The sequence below is a fragment of the Chlamydotis macqueenii genome, chromosome 11 (assembly GCF_036417535.1).
Source record: "Chlamydotis macqueenii isolate bChlMac1 chromosome 11, bChlMac1.mat, whole genome shotgun sequence".
NCBI lineage: Eukaryota > Metazoa > Chordata > Aves > Otidiformes > Otididae > Chlamydotis > Chlamydotis macqueenii.
In genome coordinates this window covers 8416684-8425415 of record NC_141566.1, presented here as the reverse complement: position 1 = coordinate 8425415, position 8732 = coordinate 8416684, and the positions used below count along the sequence as shown (strand labels likewise).

The following is an 8732-nucleotide window of genomic DNA, read 5'->3' as shown; positions in this document are numbered from 1 at the left end:
CAATCAGCTTGATCAACTTTATGTTCCCTGTTTTCCTTTCATTCTCCTCCTTTTTTTCCCAGCTGTTTTATTCAGCAAACCTCCGCTCGGAGGGGCAGGGCGCTGCAGGCAGTCCCGAGGCAGGAACGCCTCCTCACAGTCCCCGGCCACCTTTTCCCGCCACCGCCCCCCAAGGCCTACAACTTCCGGCATGCCCCGCGGCTTCGCCCGCGGACTACAGCTCCCGGCAGGCTCCGCGCCACCGCCCCGCCGGGTGGCGCGGGCGCCGGCCCGTCACGTGAGCAGGCGGGGCGGGCCGGGGCGGGGAGCGCTGGGCGCCGCACTCGGGCCCGCGACGGTGAGAGAGGCTCCTTCCCGGTGAGTGTCCGTGGGGTCCGGGCCGGGCAGCGGGGCCACCCCGGCGGGTCCGGCCCTGTACCTGTCTCCACACTCCCAGCCCCTCCCTGGCCTGCTCTCCCACCCCACCGTGCCTCGGCGGGGGCTGCCGCCGGCTCGGGGCCTTCTGTCCGGCCCAGCCCCTCTCCCTCAGGGCAGGGCTCACCTCGCCTGCCCCGTCCCCTGCCTCTTCGCTTCCCGGTGTTGCCGGAGGCTTTTGCGAAGGACCCCCCTCGCTGCCTGCAGCGCTTCGGCACTCCCGCGGTGCCCACCCTGCCGCGGTCACCTGCCCATGCGAAGCGGCCGGTGGGGGACCGGGCTGCCGGTGGGCGACCGGGCTGCCGGTGGGGGACCGGGCTGCCGGTGGGGGACCGGGCTGCCGGTGGGACCGGGCTGCCGGTGGGGGACCGGGCTGCCGGTGGGGGACCGGGCTGCCGGTGGGACCGGGCTGCCGGTGGGGGACCGGGCTGCCGGTGGGACCGGGCTGCCGGTGGGGGACCGGGCTGCCGGTGGGGGACCGGGCTGCCGGTGGGACCGGGCTGCCGGTGGGGGACCGGGCTGCCGGTGGGGGACCGGGCTGCCGGTGGGACCGGGCTGCCGGTGGGGGACCGGGCTGCCGGTGGGGGACCGGGCTGCCGGTGGGACCGGGCTGCCGGTGGGACCGGGCTGCCGGGGCTGCTGGTGGCTGTTGGGTTCCTCCTGACTCGCGCCCTGATGCGCTGAATCCGTGCGGGAGCGATGCTGGAGCGCATAGCTCAGCGCCGTGGCTCAGCAGAGGCACCTTTTGAACTGTAATTTTTACCGTTCCTGTTAAAAGAAATTATCTCCTGTGATATGAAAATACTCCGAGTGCTCTTTATTCACTTTCAGACTTTTAAGACACGGTAATACTCGTTTCTGACTGTCTTAAATTTTGTTCTGAAGTGTGTGACTTCTTTCAGCGTTCATAGCTGAGAAGCTGAAACCTTCCATTTGAGAGCAAACGTTTTTAGTTGATTTAGAAGAAGAAATGACTCTTGATGGTGAAAGACTGTTTCTGCTTGCTGGACTGTGTGCTATGGCAGTCAAAAAGCATCGTTCCTACTTTGTGTGGTTGGTGGTGGATTGGTTTGTTGTTTTTTTTTCCACAGGTATGTGTAATTAAGAGCATAAGAAGGGTATTAGCTTTTTTTATTTTCAGAGAAAACCCCATTTTTCTTGATACTATAGAAAGCAACATAGGCAAATTCATTTTTAGAATTGTGTAGATGTTAGATGTTTTGCGGTTGGCCTGTAGACTGACTTGTCGTGATAGATACTAGTCAAAACTATAGATGTTTTAAAAGTACCTCGGCCTTACTGCATAATAGCTGGTTTTGGGCAGTACTGTGCTCATTGCTTGCTAGTAGTCACATATTTGTTTAGCATTAACCAGACTTGAGGGGCAGGTGTCTCCTGGTAAAGGATTAGCACTGTGCAAAACCAGAACCTCCTTCCTGCTGTGGTTTTCTTTTTAATGTTAACTTGTGATTTAGGTGGTTAAAAAAGCTAGGCTGTACAGTTATTAGCAAAGTTGGTAAGTGCAACAAGCCTTGACACAGAACTTTTGAGGCTGTGTGTAGCTTCATTGTGTGGCAAGCATCGCAAGAGATGAGATACAGAGATGTTTTCAATAAAATGCAGAATTTTCCTTTTTTTGCACTGTTTGTCATTTTATGCTTGGTCAGAAGGAAACTTCCAGAAGAAGTACTTGGGAGATGGCCTTGTAGCATCATTGAGGTTGAGCAAATTCTAGTATTAATGTATTCCTGACGTGTACAGTTACAGTGTTAGCTAACAATAAATTAATCTTGTATTCTAAATTAACTATTGTGAAGTAACTGTAAATCTCTAATGTTGTGTGTGTTGTTTTAAAGGAGATAATGTACCAATTTTCTAAGAACTTGAATCATGTAATAATAAGTTTTGTTTCATGATCTATGCCTTCTGACTTCACCAAGTTATATAGCTGTTTTCATATGAAAGTCATTCCTGATTGTATTTGAGAAGAGAAACAAATAAATGGCAGTATTCTTTGGGAAGGGATGAAATAGGAAATCCTTAACTGTGTGCAGCAAAATGCCCAAATATATATGGGGAACATAAGCATAGTTAAAAGTCTGTGTGAGATTTACACATCAGAAACTTTTCAAAACTGCATCTTAAAGTTTTAGAAGAGAAAGTTCTTCTCAGTTCCAACTGCTTGATGCCAAACCTCCTGACACAAGGTAAAACATAAAAAGAACTAGTAGTGTTTGTTTCCTTTCTCTGGAATGTTTTTAGTAACAACTGTTCTGGGGTTTTGCTTCCTTTCTGAAGTTTTTTAAAAAGTAATGTCAATTGAAATATTCTGGCAGTGCTAACAATGTCTTCCTACCTGTCCCATTCCTGTCAGGGACCAGCTACAGCACAGAAGTCAAATGTTGTTTGGAAGTTGAAGGAATGAACACACTGTTGTCCTCTCATCTCGCACTGAAGTGGCTCTCTGTATGTCTTCTACAACTGAAATGACTTATTAAACCTGGAGGCTTCTGAGCAAGAGAAAACAAAAGTACGTATTTTCAAGTAGGTTGAGTTACACTTTTGTGTAAGATGGGGGTATGTGTTTTTCAACAAAATCTATCTAATGGGTGTGTAGCTGGGCTGTTGTGTACAGTGAACGGAAAGGCTGTATGCCAGAAACTCTTTGTGGTGTGACTGGACCCATTAATGCCTAACATACATAGGCAGATGTGGAGTACTCAAGTATCAGACTTCCTGTGCCCAGCAAGGTACCTGCCTGTTACTTGAAGGAGAGCACACCCAGAAATACGGTGCTGCCCCATGAATGACGTAGGCAGGATGGTCATAGTCTGAAGCAAAGAATGGTTTGTGGATGACTTCATCGTAGTCCTTAGTCCACTCCTTTTTAGATGGAGGCAAACTCAGAATGGCACTTTCTCCGTGGTATTGTATGCATTCCGAGGAGCAACTCGTGCTGTAGAAGAGTGAACTGAACGCAGCAGATCAAAGAGGAATGAGTCCGATGCATTGGTTGTACATGTTCTCAAAGGAAAGTTGGAGGAAAGCCTGAGTAGGGGATGTTATTTTAATTGTTACAGTGTCTTTTTTTTCATACAGTGTATCATTGTATAACAGATACAATTTCCGTTTCTGTTGTGGAATCATCAGTTAAATCTTTAGCAATAGAACTACAGTGGCCTAAGGGGATATCTTTCAAGACGAATGAGCAGAGAGCAACTGAAAGCTTCTTAATAGAAAACTTTGAAGCTGTGTTTGCTATCCCATAGGCTTTCCTGTCAACCACATCAGCTTTTGACAATGTGGGAGGTATACATTCCCTGCCGGCGATGCAGAGTAGAGAAAATAGACTGGGTGGGTTTAGAAAACCATGGATCAGCCTTCAGGCATAGGTTTCCTACAGATGTAATGCTGATTCTAGAGGTAATGTGACAAATGGTTCCTAAAAAAACCCTCTCACTTCTGTCATGCCAGCTAATCTAGCTGGGTTTAACAGCTACCTGCTGTACATGCGTAGAGGGAAAAACTACTAGTTTCTTTGATCCACTCACTTGACTAAACCTCCACTTTAGAGCTCAGTTACCAGAGGAAAAATTAAGAAAAAGTCAGAAGAAAAGGTAATCATGGCAAGAGAAAGATATTATGTGTAGAACAAATACAGGAGAAACAATAAGCAAGTACAAGTGGGCAGCATAAATTACAAGGAATAGACCTCTGACAATTGCTAGAAAACAGCCTTAGCAAGTAATTGAATTTATTATTACTGAACCAGGTGCTGCTTTTTCTTGTTACTGTGATGTAAAGCATGAGAAATATCTAACTAACAGATCAGAGTCCATCAGCAGATAAGTTACTTAGTGTCCATGATGGCACATGTCCTACTGTACCATCTCTCTTTGTGAGACAGCTTGTAATTCTCTTACAAGAAAGCTATCCAGGATAAGAGCCAGACATATCACCCCAAGCTACGTTTTCAATATAATTTGAAAGGATGAAGCAATTAGGTCTTGTTGGAAGTTGTGATTTACTTTGAAAATAGAGTGAGAGTCAAATTCCATGAGAAGTTAAGACGCTAAAAGAAAATCTTCAAATGAAGAGAGCAGAAATATCAATCGAGACAGAGCTGAAGATTTTTTTACTTCCAGCAACTCTTTGTTCAATACCTGGCTTCCCTGTACAAACTACAAGATTTTTTTTTTTTTAAAGAAACATATACATAGAAGTGCATAGGATCTAGTGGCACTGAGAAAATATTTGCCAGACTTTCTGCCAAGCTGTTGCTACTTGCTGCCATTTGTAGAACTTCATTGCCAGGATTTTATTTTTTGTTAGTGCGAGATCTTTCTTCTAATATATTCAGAACTAGCTGGTACCGCGAGCCCATAAAATAGGAGTGGGCACACAGTTGGTGCGTTTCTAATTTGTTTGTAGAATTAGCAGTCACTTGACTGTTGTGAACTTTTGTTCATTTGCACGTGTTCATATTGAGTCCTTCAGGGACAATGACTTGCCGTTTCAAATACAGGGCACATTAGGGAACAAGGGAATGCTTTTTCTGGGAGTGGGAGCATTTCTGATTCTTTGCAAACAAATTCAGCAGTCTGTACAGAGTTGTACAGCTTGCCATTCACAGTCTAGCAGAGAATTGGCAGCATGAGAGATTCTGGAGTGCATTTTCCTTAAAAGCAGGAAGCCTGGTGGAGAATTGACATTTAGCAAACAGGTAGCTCCAGATTGCAAGATTTTTATTCTAAGTGACACTTTTTTTTTTTTTTTTGTAGAATGCAGAATTTTTTTATAATGCATTACTGATGAATTTGGTTAACTGACTTAGAAACTTCAGTGCAGAAGGGCAAATACTAATATGGATTCTACATGCACAGTATTCCATTGAGGAATACTGCTGGCATGGTTTTTGTGTTCTATTTATGGCATGAATTGAGAAATCTTTCAAAGAGACTTGAAAGCTCGTATGGTTTCCCTGGAAAATGTAGATTTAGTAAGTGCATGTGAATGAATAATATCATTTAGACCTTAAGGGAGAGGACACAGTAGTGGCATAATCTGGTCTCAGATAGGTAGAATCATGAGGATCCACCTGAGGGTGCAGACTCCGTTACTAAGAGATTACACTTGGATTACACTCTATGACTGTGACGGTAAAGAAGAAATGGGGGTTTCCATGATGTAGCGATCCGTGTTGACTCCAAAGATCCACTCTGGAATAAGTGCAGGTTGAAGCTTATGACTTGATATGCAGAGGTGGTCTGTTGGCATACATCATAGGCGTGATTTACCCTCGAACTCTGATGGTAAGAAATCATAAATGTTCTCTTAAGTAGTTTAACAGAGCCTCTTCCTCTCGCTGTTTAAATGATACTTGCCTCTCACAGGTAAGTCAGTTTTCATTTCCTTCTATTTGCCGTCAAAATGTTTGGCCATTTGCTCTCGCTGCATTTCTTTGTGGTTGATTGGTGCTGTTTGGATAGGAACAGCTCATGTCTGGAAAACTGCCTTCCTTGCTATTGACCTTTCTTGTGACTTGTTTTGTGTCCTTGATTATCTTTTAAAGGTTAGTAAAATTTTAAAATTAGATAAAATGAGATGAATTACTACTATTGAATTCTTTATATTTGATGCTCATTTACTGTATTGAAGATGCTGATGCTTATTTTGGTGACACTCTGATATGATAACTTAGATACTGTTGTTGGCTTGACCCTTCAGGACTGTTGCTTTTCCATACATTTTAAAAAGGATTTATGTTCCTTTCTTCTTAATACTTAGATTTAAATATTTTTTTTCTTCTTCTCCCTTCCTGGTTGTCTTAGCTTCATGTTGCTTCTGTCTTAGTGAGAAATTCCTAGAGTTTTGCTCTATTCCATATGTTATTTCTGAAAACCTATGCATTATGTGTTATCTCTTCTGTGCAGTTGTGGTGCTGACAGATGTGGCTTTGTTTTCAGGATTTAGACTGTATTTTATGCTTTTAATTTTATTATGGGGAACACAAGGCAGTATATTCATACTGGCTCTGTAGGTTGTTACTGTACCAAATGAAACTCTACAGTCTTCATGTAACACCAGGATACCTTGTCATTATATAAATCTGCTTTTTCATTTTTGGCATCTTCTCTTTAAATGAGGGTGCAAGCAGCTTTTTTGTGTACTCACACTAACTTACATTTACGTCTCAAACACAGTGAAAAATGTCTTACTAATACAATATTTTTCTTCTCTTTGAAATAATTCCTTATTTGGTGTCAGATCTACTATGAAAATAATTTCATTTCTATCTAGACTGGCAGATGCCTTGCAGATCTTAAATGATTAACCCAGTGCCCTGATCGCTTTCAAGTGTCATATAATTGTCCAGCGTAACTAGCTCTTTTTAGAAGTACTCTAATTGTGTTCTGAATTACTATGACAGCAAATAAAGGGGCTTAGTAGATTTTGTAACTATATTTTTAGGAGAGGCCTTGGAGATGCACAGGTATTTTTAATTCTTGCACAAAACATTATGTGGAGCAGGATTACGAGAACTTTGCCGTTATCCTGTGTCGTGGTTATTGATGTGTAGCAGAAATCGGAATGGTTCTAGAAAATGTTCAGTTGAACTTTTTGTTGTTCATTTGCACCCTATTGATAGGTCTGATTCAGGTAAAAGCAAATCATTCTCATGCTTACCCAGTTGTCTGTCTGTCTGTCTCTCTGTCTCTCTCCACACACACACAAAAATAACTGTTTCACCTATAATGATGTGTGTCACTAATGTCTTTTCATCATGTTTACCTCTTACTCAGTATATTCTGTAAACATCTTCTGTGTACGGTAATTTAGCAGTTTAATTTCCTCAGCCTTTCCAGATTAACATGTTGAACATTATAGGCTGTACAAAATTTAAAACTTAGTTTTACATTAAATGTTGTCAAAATCGTCGTTGCTCCAAATGGTTTATATAGGTGCAAATTTGAATGTGGTTTTTTTTTCCAAAGTTTTAATCCAGTAATGGAGGGTCAAAAATATTAAATATCTAGAATGTGGTGCTCACAATTTACTTGATGAAGTTTACTTGATCTCAGATGTTTGTGGTAGTAATCCTTTCGCAGATGCATATTATGTTGGTTTTGGGCACAAACTGGTTCTTTATGTATGTAAAGATTTTAGGTTGACACAAGCATGACTCAGTTATACAATAGTTACAAATTACTTGGTGGAGTTCTGATGTGAACATGAAGCCTTAAAAGGACCAGCAAAATGTCAAATGAGCTTTAATTTGTTCCTGGATCGTAAACAATGAGAATTAGTTTCACCAGGTTGTTGCCAGTCTAAATATGGCTTCTAAGAGTCTTGGTGGTCTTTTCAAGCTGCATTGCACACATCTTCTAACCTGTTGGCAGTAAAAAAAAATTAAGGAAAGAGTAGCTGGTCTTTTCAGGTTTCTTAACCCTCAGAAGCTTATTTCCATGTTTATAGTTTTGTTTAGATTTTCTGTGTGGGCATATGCTTGTGTGCGTTGATACTTATTCATAAAAAGCTGATAGGATCCTTGAACTGGCTTCTTAAAATCTGGCCTTCAGTGCCTGCCCTTTCAGATGTTGTTGTGCCTCCATTCCCATGAATCCTAGGAAGCACAAGTATAAATATTCTTTACTGAAAATGCAGATCCCAAGTAGTTTAATTGTTATTGTAAGATCATTGGAGCCTACATTTCTTGGTAGTGTTACTATATTAAGTTCTGGTAACTTTAACAAAGCTTTGTTTATTAGTTCAAGTTAAATCCAGTAAAATTGCTTTGTCTCCTTGCTATTCTAGATTCAGGGAAGAATGTTTAACTGTTTGTAACTGCAGAATATAATAAACAAAGTTGTCTGATTTGTTTTGAATTTACAGAGTAATTGTACTTCTGTTCAGCTGCTGACAAGCATGAGGTTTGTATAGTTTTCAACTTTTGTGCAAGTGTAGAAGTAAATATGGGTGATACTGGGGAATAAAATTTGTCTGCAGTGGAAAACTACTTGCAAGATTTTTTTTTCCCTGTGTGGAAGGACTACTGCTGCTTCATGATAATGAGAAAGTTGTAGCTATTTTAAGACTATGATGGAGTATGTTTTTGAATTGTTCATGGCAATATTACTTTGGGAGGCTGCCAGAAGGTGCTTCTACAATTTGGTAGGAAAAGAAATAATGTTATAAAAGGAAATATTTCATGTTCATTTTAAATGTTTTTGAAAACTTATTTGTTCTTTTGATATAGAGGAGTCCACTTCTTTAAGGGTATGTCCTTGTTTGATGGGTACTTTTAAATGAGAACGTAA

At 42.0% G+C, this 8732-nt stretch overlaps 1 protein-coding gene across 3 annotated transcripts in view; it reads left to right on the top strand.

The window, feature by feature from the left end:
- The first annotated feature begins 307 nt into the window (after positions 1 to 307).
- MTM1 (myotubularin 1) overlaps positions 308 to 8732 on the top strand; it is a 46062-nt gene continuing 37637 nt past the window's right edge. For 2 of the 3 annotated variants that reach the window (XM_086756618.1, XM_086756616.1), the window contains exons 1-2: positions 308 to 357; positions 2789 to 2944. The gene's annotated coding sequence lies outside the window, so the exon portion shown is untranslated. Of the gene's footprint in view, positions 358 to 1053; positions 1260 to 2788; positions 2945 to 8732 lie in introns of those variants that run through there. The other variant, XM_086756617.1, reaches the window with a different exon arrangement.